Source organism: Petaurus breviceps, unplaced genomic scaffold (assembly GCF_028583685.1).
Source record: "Petaurus breviceps papuanus isolate PSGF00001 unplaced genomic scaffold, PetGlider_PUasm1.0 98, whole genome shotgun sequence".
Taxonomy (NCBI): Eukaryota; Metazoa; Chordata; class Mammalia; order Diprotodontia; family Petauridae; genus Petaurus; species Petaurus breviceps.
The window spans coordinates 62,044,219-62,058,129 of NW_027187460.1; the positions used below are offsets into that span (position 1 = coordinate 62,044,219).

General features: G+C 41.5%; 1 protein-coding gene across 1 annotated transcript in view; it reads left to right on the forward strand.

The window, feature by feature from the left end:
- Positions 1-13,676: 13,676 nt before the first annotated feature.
- ANKRD46 (ankyrin repeat domain 46) overlaps positions 13,677-13,911 on the forward strand; it is a 37,642-nt gene continuing 37,407 nt past the window's right edge. The window contains exon 1 of the mRNA XM_069081086.1: positions 13,677-13,841. The gene's annotated coding sequence lies outside the window, so the exon portion shown is untranslated. The remainder of the gene's footprint in view (positions 13,842-13,911) is intronic.

Below are 13,911 nucleotides of genomic sequence, written 5' to 3' on the forward strand. Positions count from 1 at the left end.
ATTGTTGGGAAAAACAGCTGTCAAAGTATATGGCCTCATTCTCTAGAACCAGGCAGGGGGAATGATTCCACATCCCACCCTAACTAACTGCTACCACTATCTGGAAGAGATTACAGTAAAACCACAGGGGAAAAAAATGCCAGGAGGAAAGGGGGAAAAAAGATGATAAACTTGGCCTTGACTTTCTTGACCTTTTTTAGGGAATTAATTATTTTGAAGGCTTCTAATGCTTCCATGGAAGCAATGTGGCCAGCAGTTTTTCCTTATATATTGAGAGCATAATGTGGTGACAGTAATTTTATTACCTTCTAAGATAGAACTATGGGCAGCTAGATGGTACAGTGGATAAAGGACTAGGCTTACTCATCTTTATGAGTTCAAATGTGACCTCACTTACTTACTAGCTGTATGACTCTGGGCAAGTCACTTAACCCTGTTTACCTCAATTCCTCATCTGGAAAATGATCTGGAAAAGGAAATGGGAAGCCACTCCAGTATCCCTGCCAAGAAAATCCCAAATGGGATCACAAATAGTTGAATGTGACTGAGAAGAATGAACCACAAGACAGAACTATAACTAGGGCAAAGAATGATCAGGAACTGGCAAGGATGCTATTATTTAGAGGGTATTGACATCATTGTACCAGGGCGTGCTGGTGGCTACCCTCTGACCCTCCTCTTCTCCACAGTAGCCAGTCCTTCAGGTTGAAAGTATATACTTCCTCCCCCTAGTGGTCACACCACAGAGGAGCTCTCCCCAGCCCTATTACCTAATTCTTAACCCTAGGCACAAAATTTCATAGTTACAGCTCTGTAGTTGGAGTAAGCCACAGAAATAAAGAGAAATACTTTCCTATAAAATGCACTCTCTCAAAGATTACAGGGAATTCACATTTTAAGTTTTACATTATTTTTAATAGGGCATATTCCCTCCCCATAATCTCACTTCTGGCAATCATTCATTCATTCAACATTTATAAAGAATTCATTAAATGCAAGGCAATGTTATGGCTCTGTACTTATAACTCCTATTTGAGCGGGCCTTCATTCAATAAAAATTTAGTAAATGTTTTTTTTCAGAGCTGTATCAGGAGCATGATCATCAGATTTTTTTTCCCATGGCAAAAAAATATATTTCGAAGATAATTATAGTACCAACCGGGAGTGACCTTCTCTTTCCTTCCCATTTCCTCCCTTGTATAGGTCTACCTCAAGCAAGAACCTCAGCCTGAGGCCTACCTCCTCCTCCTGGGGCATCCTTCCTCCACTTGGTGGTGACTTTTAAAGTTTATAGGAGACAGATAGAATTATCCTCGAGTTTCATATCCACCCTCCAGTGGCTCCGTGTGAATCCATGAAGTTTTATTGTGTTTAGGTAAACAGAAGACAATGTTGGTGATGAGAAGGTATGAGATGCACAAATCTTCAGTAGTAACTGACCATTGCTGTTACCGTTTCCAACTCCATTCCTCCCAAAGACTCCCTATCATATCTGGTAGTCTGAGCATACTTTAGCATTAAAGTCACCCAGAATTATAAGCTTTCGTTTTTTGGCACATTGACCATGAGGGTCTCTAAGTCTTCGTAATTTTTGTCTTTGTCTTCATTGGGGTTTGTCATGGTGGGAGCATAGGCACTGATGATGGAGCTTTCTTGCAAGTGGCAATTGCATTGTCATGAGCCTGTCATTCACTCCTTTTGGTAGGCATTCAAGCTTGTTAACTAGATTATTTTTGATTGCAAACCCTACACCAGCTTCACAGTACTCCCCTTCACTGTTGCCCATCCAGAAAAACATAGATCCAGCTCCAACTTCAGTAAGTTGACCTTCATTTGCCAGCCTTGTTTCACTCAGGGCTGCTATTTGGATGTGATACCTGCTGAGTTCTCTTGCTACAAGAGCTGTTCCTCTTTCAGGTCTACTGGATTTTATGTTGTCCATAAGTGTGCACACATTCCCTGTACCAATGGTGAACGGAATCATCTTTGCAGAAGACATATTTGTGATATGTGTGCATATCTACATGCATATAAACACAGATATCTATATATCTATAAAGATATATCTTGTATATATATTATATATACACATACATCATAAAAATCCAAATATTAATTTTTGTACATATATTATTCAGCCATTTTTCAGTCATATCTGACTCTTCATGATCCCATCTGAGATTTTCTTGGCAAAGATATTGGTGTGGCTTGCCATTTCCTTCTCCAGCTCATTTTACAGGTGAGGAAACTGAGGCAGTGTTAAGTCACTTGTCTAGGGTCACATAGCTAGTAAGTGTCTGAGGTCAAATTTGAATTTAGGAAGATGAGTCTTCCTCACTCTAGGCCAGGTACTCTGTCCATTGTACCACCTAGCTGCCCCATTTGTACATATATGTATATGTATATATGTACATATGTGTATGTATATGTGTGTGTACCATGCTGGAGAAAAGGTTGACCTAGAAGATCTATAATCTCCCATCTGGTGCTGTGATTCCCTGAGTGGAATGAGAGTCACCACTACTACTGTAATTTTTGATATATTGAGACTCCTTCAGACTCTAGTCAGGAAAGGGTCTGGGAAGCAGGGGTTGCCTCTTTATTACATCCACATTGTTCTGGGTCGGCAGCTGAGTGTGTCATCATGACTGATAGGAAGAAATCAGAGGATATCTCCACTTTTCTCTGGAATGGGAAGGAGGAAAAGTGCCTCCATCAAGCATCCCCAAGGTTTACACTCTGATGCCACTCCAATGCCTCATTGAGATGTGAAGGTGACCCTGGTTCTCAAAAGCCCTGACAGATCCTTCTTCTTTTGATGCTAATCACAACCCCTCAGTAACTTAGAAGTTGGTCTTCATCCCTCCTCTCTGCCCATCTTTTCCACATCCTCCTCCCTCTCCACCTAGGAGCCCACACCAGAGACCAGGCCCTAGAATTCTGTTCTCTAACTGATGACTGCCTTACCTCAACTACTATTTTGGAAAAGTCCCAGCTCTGCTTTACCTTCTTCTTTCCCCTCTAGCCAACTCCTCCACTGCTTCCTCTGTCACTGCTTCCATGAACCTCAGCTGTGTTCCTATACAGATATGTCAGTCTGTCTATCTACTACTCCCCCGTGGTCCCACTAGCTATTCCTGTTATTTTTCAGAACAAAATGTCCTTTTGTGTGTTGTCTCCCACGTTAGAAAAGAAGCTCCTTGAGTGAAGTCACTGTCTTTGCTTTTGTATTTGTATCTTCAGTGCTTAGCAAAGTGCTCAGCACATGGAAAGAGTGTAATAAATGTCTCTTTATTCATTCTTCAAGAGTTGTGCTTGAGGGGTGGCTAGGTGGCACAGTGAACAGAGCACCAGCCCTGGAGTCGGGAGGACCTGAGTTCAAATCTGGCCTCAGACAAAAACTAACCATGTGACCTTGGGCAAGTCACTTAACCCCAATTGCCCTACCTTCCCCCCTCCAAAAAAAAAAAAAGGAAGAGTTATGCTTGAAAAAAATCATCACCCTGCAACCCACTTAGTAAGGAGCTTTCTCAGACTTAACTAGAGTGGTCCTTGGACAATAGCATAGGCCACCATTGGGCCCATTGTTGAAGCCTTCTAGTCAAAAGGATTGTAATCACTGATTTTTAAATGTTGATGACTATTTCAATAGCAGTACCTTCCATTTATGATTACAACATACTAATTGTACATTATCTCCTATGAATCTCAAAATGAGTCTATGAGGAAGTACCATTACACATACTTTACCAATTAGGAAACTGAAACTCACAAAGATAAAGAGACCTATCCAAGGTGACAGAGCCAGCTGTGATTTCATGAGTTGAAGAAGTTCTCAGTGCAGAATTCCCAACAATGCAGCAATTTAATAATTCATCTGTAGCTTATAGTTTTAGAGAGTTGCATGGGAACCCAAGAGAATAAGGAATTTGCCCATGCTCGCATAGTTAGAGTATGTTAAAGGCAGGACGTTAACCTAGATTTTCCTGAATCCAAGGCCCACCATATTGTTTCTCCAGAAATAGTTAATGACAGAAAAAAGACTTGAAGGCAACTCTTCTTTTTACTGTGTTATCTTAGGACCTGAGAAACTGGCTTTATAATTTCATATTCCCTTCATTGCTACAGATATCAACCAGCCATATCACCTTATACCTTGGTAGGCAGCATGTTATAATGGATAAAGTGTGGGACTTTGAGTCCTTTGTTCAAATTCCCCCCCTCTGATAGATCCTAGCTATGTGACTTTGGACATATTACTTACCTTTCCTCATCTGTAAAATATCCAAGGTAACAATACCTGGAACATCTGTCTTACCGAGTTGTAAGGCTCCAGTGAAATGTAACAGGACCTTTTGAGCATGCCCGTATCACCTAACACTGAGGTACCCGGCTTCTGGGGAAAAAGAAAAAACCATCTTGCATTTCCTTGCCATGTGGGTGGGAGTGGCCTGCTTTGTTCAGGGAGGGCTAGCACCTCCAATTGAGGGCTTGCCAAGCCTTTTTCAGGGCTGTTCATCCACCTTTGGTGTCTACCTCTCAACCAACTCTCACATGTGGTTCCAAGAAGTTGAAGTATGTGCAGCAACCATGCCTTGGTAAAACCATCTCAGCAGACAGGTTGAGAGTAACCAACAGGCCTCAAACCTGTTGGTGAGTTAAGACGATGTCTATCCAAAGCATATGAAGACTTTCCCCCAAGGAATGGGTAGATAAGAACAATTTGTTCCTATAGCCATGAGAGTAGCTGATGTAGGCACTCTGGATCTCTTGGAGTTTTTGGTCAGGCATTGAAGAAACTAAGGTATCCCGGGCCATCACCAGTTATCCTGACTTCTGTCTTGCCACTGGATTTTGATGACTCTGGAAGAGAAAGTGAAGCTGATGACTTTGTGCAACTCTGCCTCACTCAAATGCAATTCATGCAAGAGTCAAGACATTACTCCGTGATGTCATTGGTCCTCTTCGAAAATGAAGGTCAAACAACAATAACCAGAATAGATGCATCTTTAAAACCACCAGACATGGACAGTCTCCCTTTCTTTCCTGCTGGGCATCCAGAAAGAGTGAAGGTTCACCCCCAGTATGAGTCCCATGACCTGAACCAGTGAGGGCAGAAGAACTAACTCCTTTATCTCTCCCCTTTTAGGCCCCGTGACTCTGAGAAACAGGCATTGGGTTTCTCTTTGCTGTGATTCATTTGTTCCCAGTTTCAGGTGCAAGAGGTAGAATCTCCACTGGACCTGGAATTATCAAGCCATGGTGATGTCAGGGCCAAGATTCAGGCTGGATGTTGCAGCCAGCCAACCAACAGAGGAACCCTGGGAAGCTAAGTTGCCTGAGACTTGAGTCAAAGGGGCTTTGGACTTGGAACCTGGCACTAAGCTAAGCAATGACATGAATTCCCTTCCCTTCTTGTCCCCAGAATATGAAGCATTTGGGGTGAGGATTATGCCCCATATATTGGGGGATATATGTGTATGTTTATTATTATACCTGTGTAGTAAATATTCCTTTGTAATGCAAACCCCACTTTTAGTGGTTAAATGGAACTGAGGTAGACAGGACTCTCTTAAAATGGGGGGAATACCATCAGTGGGGGGCTGGAGCCAATGGCAGAGAGCCTAGACACCTCCAAACCCTCTTAAAGTATTGGAGAACCCTTCATGAGGGTGATATGTAACAAACCTGACCATCAGGCTGTGGGGGGGGGGAGGTAGAGTAGTCACTGTTACAGAGAATATGTCTATAAAGTACTTTGCAAGCCTTAAGCTGCTATGATGCCAACTATTATTCTCATCCATTGTGATTCTTATGCAGATCTTTCTGTAGAACCTTTCTAGAAAGTTTACCAACTGACTGGCTTCCTTTGGTTCTTTAATATGTTGTAGATACTAGTGTGGCACCAGGGCTGAGTCTTTACTTTAGCTGGATATAACTTGATCACCCCTTTCTCCATTTTCAAATCTTTTAGGCTTCCTCTTACATTGGAGACTTCATTGCCAATTTGTTACAGCCTATTTATACCCACTGCTCTTTATATCACCTGAAGTTATTTTTCTTCTTAGATCCTGGTGTTCCATAATTCAAAGCCCAGTAGCATTACTAGGGGAATCCTGAGGCTTAAAAGATGAGCTTTTGTAGCAGATGGGAGACTGCTGAGAAACTGAAACTGTACTTACCTATAAGTCCATTTATAGGTGCAGGGACTATGCACCTCTGGCCCTCAATCTGGCTACCGAGGATAGTTATGATGTGAGACGGAGCTGTTGCCTGATGAAAACATCTGCCCAGCACCAGTCTGAGATGAGGGATGATGGGCATGTAAGAACCCTTGCCAGGAATATATCTCCCTCTAGTGGCCATTCATTCAATATTAGAACTCTAGTATGTGATCAGACCTCTAATCCAATAGATTCCTTTCAAGTTCAAGAAGTGGAGGGTTTAGAAAGACACTGAATTCTGCCTCACACCTGCTTTCTGCATAGAGAGAGCAATTTTATTTGAATAGGTGCTGTAAGGCTAACACTGCTGTTGCTATTCTGAATCTTGACTCTCCTACGTGGTACCTAGGCTGGTACAAAAAGTCTTTGTACTGTTTTTCAGGGATCAAGTAGAAATGGTGCCAGAGGGGCCCTCTTCTTTAAAAGGGGGAGAGTTCCAGACCCTAATGAATGGTGATTCAAGCTGTAGCAAATTAAGCCGAGAGAAGGAGGCTGCTTTCTTCCAAGAGAAGGAGGCAATGTTTCCTTTCCCTAAAAGCTAGCATTCTGTATGTCAACATTTTATCTTATGTCCAGAGAAGACCTTTTTTTTTTAAAGACTATATTTACACAAAGCTTCCTAACACCCTTTGTCTTCTTGGAATTATAAATTACAAGTTTATCATTTCCCAGTTTGTTCTGAATACATGTGTAATTAGGGCTCAACAGGCTTGGTTTTTGCTTTGAGAATTGTTTGTTTTTTAAATTTTTTTAGTCAGACCTCTGTGATTTCACTGAAATTGGCAACACCCAGTGAAGAAACTTCTACCAATACAGATCAGCAGCTAACCAATTTGGTTTTAGGGAGACAGCCAGATCACTGAGTAATTAATTGAATTGACCAGGGTTACACAGCCAGTCCATGTCAGGTACTTATACCTGATCTTCCTCTTCAAGGCCAGCTCTCTATCCACTGTACCACAACGCCTCCTGCTTTTGTGTTTTTTGTTTTTATCTTGAGCATTATTGTAATTAACTATAACTTAATTTTAATTAACTTAATTTAATTATAATTTTTTTTTGCCTTTTTGGAGGGCAGTTGGGATTAAGTAACTTGCCCAAGGTTACACGGCTAGTTTTTTTTGTGTGGGTGTTAAGTGTCTGAGGCTGGAACCGAACTCAGGTCCTCCTGACTCAGGGGCCGGCGCTTTGCTCACTGATCCACCTAGCCGCCCTTTAATTCTAATTTTAATCTACTATAGCACTAGAACATTAGTTGTGTGACTGTGGATAAGTCATATGACTTCTGTGAGGCTCTGTTCCTCTTCTGTAAAATGGGGGAAATATTTGCACTAAGTACCTTATAGGGGTGCTGTAAGAAAAGTGTTTTTAAACCCTTAACACACTATATAAACATGAGTTATCATTATTACTTTTTGAGTTACACATTTCTAATGTCATTTTTGAACAATTTTTTTGTTTTATTCTTTGCTTCTGTCTTAAAAAGTTCCTACTTAAAGGACATTTCAGGTGTGTAAAAGAGTCAACAACAAGCATTTATAAAGTGCCTACTGTGTTCTAGGCACTGTGCTGGATTCTTTCCTTTTCGATTTCAATAGCACATATCTTTACTATAGTTGTAGGTTGCAAATGAATTGCCAGTCTCTAACAATGGAGTGGATTTATGCACTGGGAATTCTCTATACAACGAAAATCACAAGTCTGGATTCTCCCTACTGATGCACAAAACATCTCATCACCATCACTGCTACAAAAAAAAAAAAAAACAAACTTAAAAATTAACTCTCAGGTATACATGATTTTTTTGCTTTTCAATATTAAATTTTTCATCTAGTCTATCATTTCCTTCATGACAAAGATCATGTTCTTTATTTTTGCTCATCCCCAGAACTCAGCACAGTGCTTGTCACATTCAGTATGCAAATTATATTTCTTGGTTGATTGGAACAAATGACCTTGCCCTTTTGGTTTGGGGAGACCCATCTGGCTATATGTCCCGCCAGGACATTAGTATGGAATGACTCCTCTGGAAAAGTTGTCTCTAGTTTGCTCATGTTCAGAGTTAAACCAGACACAGGATTTGTCATCAGTACAAAAGGCAATCAGCCATCTGTAACAACTGATTAGACTGACAAAATGTATTGAGCGACTGTTATGTTAAACTCTGTGTGTAAGCACAACACAAGCTACAGTTGCAGTTTTTAAACTTCTTGCAAACCAGTGACACAAGAGGAGTAGAGAGCATCTAACTTTCTCTCTTTAAGAAAAGAAAAAAGTAAAGAAATTTTATTGAAAGTTGTTGATCCTCACAAACAAATTAATAAAAAAAAGATTAAAAGAAAAAAAAAGAAAGTTGTTGATCCTCATGCTTGTTTTGTTGTTACCATTTTTTTTCTTTTTTCAGTTGTGTCCTACTCTCTTGTGACCCCATTTGGTATTTTCTTGGCAAAGATGCTGGCGTGGTTTGTCATTTCCTTCTCCAGTTTATTTTACAGATGAGGAACTAGGGCAAATGGGGAGAAGTGACTGGTGCAGTGTCACACAGCTAGTAAGTGTCTGAGGATAGATCTGAACTCATGAAGATGAGTCTTTCTGATTCCAAGCCCAGTGCTCCCTACAATGTACCACCCAGCTGCCCTTCTTCATTCTTCCTCTAATGTAAATTAGATGTAATCTAATAATTTAATTAATTAAATTATTAATAAGTTAATAATTTAATAATGTAAATCTTAGTATCTGGATTATACAGTGAGAATAGTTATTATGGCCATATTCTCTATTTTCAACAGTCCAATTTAGCATTTATTAAAAGAGTTTATTTGGTATCGTATCCGGGCTCAGATACTTAGCACCACACCCAGAAATAGCTGGCCATGAAACCTTGAGCAAGTTACTTAACCCCAATTGCTTTAAAAAAAAAAAAAGAGTTTATTAGGTTCAGGGATGCTAAGGGCTGGGAATGATAATACCTAGCATTTAGATAACACTTTAAGGTTTATAGAGTGTTTTACTGATATTAGCTCATTTGATTCTGACAATAATCCTGGGAGGCAGGTGTCATTCTCATCCCCATTTTACAGATGAGAAAACTGAGGCAAGCAGAGGTTTTGTGACTTGCCCAGGGTTACACAAATAGGGAAGTGTCTGAGTTTGGATTTGGTATTCCTGACTCCATGTCTAGCACTTCATTAACTTAATACCTAGCTACAAAAGAAAGTGAGACAAGGGATGGCTCCTTTAATTAGACAAAAAAGAAAAAAAAATCAAGCTGGGAGGGGAAGACCCTCAGGGTTGCCGTTCCAAAGAGAAACAGTTACCATTGATATTCACTCTAAGCCAGGAGGGCCCAAAATAGAGTTATTAAGTGGAACTTGAGCAGGGGCCTATTATGGTCCAAACTATTTTTTTCTAATTAAAGGGGTCATCCCTTGACTCACTTAATTTTTTTTTTGGAGGAGGGAAGACAAGGCAATTGGGGTTAAGTGACTTGCCTAAAGTCATACAGCTAGTAAGTATGTCGTGTGTCAGAGGTCGGATTTGAACTCAGGTCCTCCTGATTCCAGGACAGGTGCCTTGACTCACTTCTTGAAGAGGCCTATTCACTGAATGGACATACCTCACTCTAAGTGAGTATTTAGCCTGAAAGGGCCAGGGTCTCCCATTACGTCCTGTGTCATCTCTGGTCATCCTGATGAGTATCTGGTCACTGGACCCAAATGGCTCAGAGGAGAAAGTGAGGCTGGTGACTTTGCATAACCCTCCCTCCCTCAAATCAAAGTCAACTGCAAGTCATGTCATCGTTCCCCTGATGCTGGGTCCTCTTAAAAACAGGACAAACACAACAAGAGGAAAGTGAGATGGAGAAAAAGGGAGATTGTGAGAGAAAAGTTCCTACCCTCAAGAGGGAAACCTATACATTCGCAAGTAAATAAATGCAAAATAGAGGCAAAATAACTTTAAGTGCTAATAACTGGCCTCTGCAGGAGGTGGGACCTAAGCTATGACTTTATGTGATGAAGTAGTCATAAATGATTATTTAATTGAATCATACCTGAGGGTCTTAAATCTGTAAAATATGTCATTTTTTCTAAAATAGGTCAAGAACTGCTGAGGTGAATATCATGGATGACATATGTTTGTAACCTGAAAGGAATATAGAGCTCATCTTGTCCAACCCTTCTCATTTTACTGACAAGGACTAGAAAACATATTCTATGTTATGAGGTACCATTGCTATATCCAGGAAGAAACATGAAAATTCACTGCAACAGCTTTTAACATAATCATAACTGACATAATATAGACATACACATATAAAGCACTTGAAAAGGTTTAATGTAGTTTTAAACTTTAAAATTTAATAATAGGTTATAGTTTAATAACAGTTTCAAGTTTTAGTAGCTTAAAATAGCACTAAGACTTCGGGGGCACCCCCAGAGTGACCACCGCCCTGCCCTGCCTCGGCCCCAGAGGATCCCCGTGGTGGGTGTCGTGGTCATCCTCCCTCCAGACCTTTTCCCACCCCCCATGGAGCGTATGGGGAGCCTATTCTGGGCTCCATGGGGGGGAAGGGGGGGTCTCAGCTTCCTGAACATGGCCTCTGGGAGGCGGGGGGCATCTTCCCTCCTCCGCACCTCCCCCAGGGTAGCCTTCCCCTCCTCCCCCAGGAGATGTGAGTACCTCTGACTGCAGAGTGGGAAGAGGGTGAAGCCCAGGAGTAGCCTTATCAGAGCAAGTCACCAAGTGATCTTTGAAACCACAGCGCAGGCAGGGCGAATGAACAAATTCTGAGAGAGTGACAAGTTTGGAAATAAATGACAGTTATGGAGATGTTCGTGAATTATCTGGACAGGAAAAGGGAACTTGTGGATTACTGGGGATTTTTTTTTTCTTTTAAAGTAATTTCCATAGGCTTTCCAGGTACAGGAACTGATGATCAATAACTTCCCAGGAAGGAAGCTTGTGTGTGGTTTTGTTTTTGCTGAAAAATGGATAAATTCCTCTCCATTATGTCTGATATTGTGTAATTACACTCAGTGTCTCCTTGATCTCACTTCCCCATATATAAAATATACATACACATAAAAATTTGCATGTAAAAAATATATATATCTACAAACATATTCACACATCACTTTTTAACTTGGAATCAATGAAATTTACTTTTAAATATTTTGATAACTTTATTTCAATATAATTGGTTCCCCTTGTCATTCTTTCATGCATTTTCTTTTATGCGTTTAAAAAACAGTATTCTGAAAAAGGGTCCATAGATGGCCAAAAGAGTCCATCACACAAAAAAGATGACCAAATCCTTTCTTCATGCTCTCATTTGAGCCTTACCACACTCTTGTGAGGCAAGTACCGTGTGACATTTTTATAATGTCCTCTCTGGCAAGATGAAGACCAAAGTTATGGACTTTTATTTTTTTTGGCTGAATATAGTTCAACTCTAAACTTGGGCAATAGAACTTCACACCACAATGTGAATAAGTAGATATGATCTTTGCTGTGTAGTCAACACAATTGAAGCATAAGTAATATCACAACTTTCCATCCCTCTTTCCTTAATCTACTTCACCAGATCTCCAATGAGGATTTACAGGAAATTTTAGTGTCTCTCTCTTTCTTCTACTAAGACTATGTACCTTTCCTTCAGTAGTTGCTTAATAAATGTTTGCTGAATTTATTTGAATTGAATTGTGTCATCATCAGTAATGCATCTATTCTGCAAGACACATTTTTAGGGGTTGAAGATATAAAGATACGGTTCCTGTCCTCAGGGAGTTTATAATCAAGTTAGAGAGAGGGCATATATGTGAAAAAGATATATAATAATACAAAACAGCAGATAATTACCAGATAATTTCTTTGGGAAATCAGAGGCTGGAGAACTCCCTCAGGACTGGGAAAAGGATGAGACTTGACCTGGTAAACTACCCTTTGTATATCATGAGCTATGTTTTGTCTTACTGAATAAATTTTTCTCTGAGACTTATTTTTCAGGTCAATATCAAAGGAGTTAGAGATAGAAAGGATCTTACAAGTTATTTGGACCAACCCCCTCATTTTACAGACGAGGAGACTGAGGCCAGAGAGGTTTAAATGAATTGCTCTAGGTTACACAAGCATTTAGTATCAGAGCATCTAGCGTCTACATAGAAGGGATCTCTGCACAGGGATGAACTGCTTCCATTTGAATTGTCTTAGGAAAATTCTGAAGATCACCTAGCAAGATAAGGTACTAGACACTGAAGTTCTTTCTCAAGCTCTACTTCCAAGCACTCCAACTGAACCACAGAGAACACAATTCCAAGGGGTTGGCCACCTTGTTCTAATGCCTAACGATTTTTGCGTAAGCGTAAACAACTATTTTGTGGAGAACTCAAGGCTAGGGCTCCTGTGGAGGTCAGAATGGATACAGGAGCACTCCGAAGGGCTTTCTGGAGAACTCTGGAATTGATTGTGAAGCATGGGAGACAGTGGCGCAGAACCACCCAGCCTGGCATGACCACATCAAAGAAACTACTGTGCTTTATAAGCAAAGCAGAAGAAAGAGGAGATGCATAGATTGAGACACATCTCCACTCCAAATCTTCACGTGACCTATTTATGCCAGATCAGCGGCTGAACCTCACAAACTGGTACTGGGCTGATCAGCCACAGTTGGACACGTTGTGCCTTGACTCCAAAATAGTAATGCCATCTTGGAGAACAAAGGAGGACATTCGTCTACAGGTTCTGTGAACAGCAGCCTTCTCTCAGAGTCTGCATACCCTAAATTCAAACCTCACAGCTGAACCAAACCCGATACAAAAGCCATTTAACATATCAGTGCTCCCAAGCTACTCTGGAAAACACCGAATTGTTGATCAGTTTCTCTTCTGTTTTGACACGGGAGGCCTCCCCCAAGGAGACCCCCCCCAGCTGCTGAAGTTAATTATTTACAAATAAAATAATTAGTATCACTTTTTTTTCCTCTCAGGAGTTCCTTTTTAGGATCTCATGGTGTCCCAGTATAGCACTAGAGCAGTCTCCCACTGGAGCATTCTCCCGGCTACACCGCTACTAAGGTGTCAGTCTGTGGACTAGCATTTATTAAACTCCCACTCTATGCCAAACACAGTGTAAAGCAATGGGGATGAAAAAGGCAAAAGACAGCCCCTGCTCTCAAAGAGCCCAGTCTAGTGAGAGAATACAGTAAGCAAAAAACTGGCTAGGTAGTCTCAGAGTGAAGGCACTAAGATTATGGCGGATGGATAAAGCTGAGCGCTTGACACGTAGTAAGAGTTTAAGAAATGCTAGTCCCCTTTTTGCGTTTAGAAATGGTGGGGGCGGGGCCTCGAAGAGGTGCCCTAGAGGCAGCGCAATGAGAGCCGCCGGCCTCTAGGGGGCGCTCGACTCCGTCGCCACCATCGCCGCTGTGGGAGCAGTTTCCCCTCCCCTCATCCCTGAGCTCCGTGGCGCCTGCGCCTGCGCGCTCTGCCTCCTTCCGTGCCTGCTTGCTTCCTTCTCTCTCCCTCTCTCCGCCTGTCAGTCGCTGTGCAGCCGCCGCTGAGAGATGGGCCTGGCTCGGGGAAGCGGGGACGCTGCTGCCGCTGCTCGGCGGAGTTAAAGGTACCAGCCAGGTCCGGGCCCGGGATCACGGTCTCTGCCTTTTCCTCTCCCGTGGGAGCAGGACGGCCTG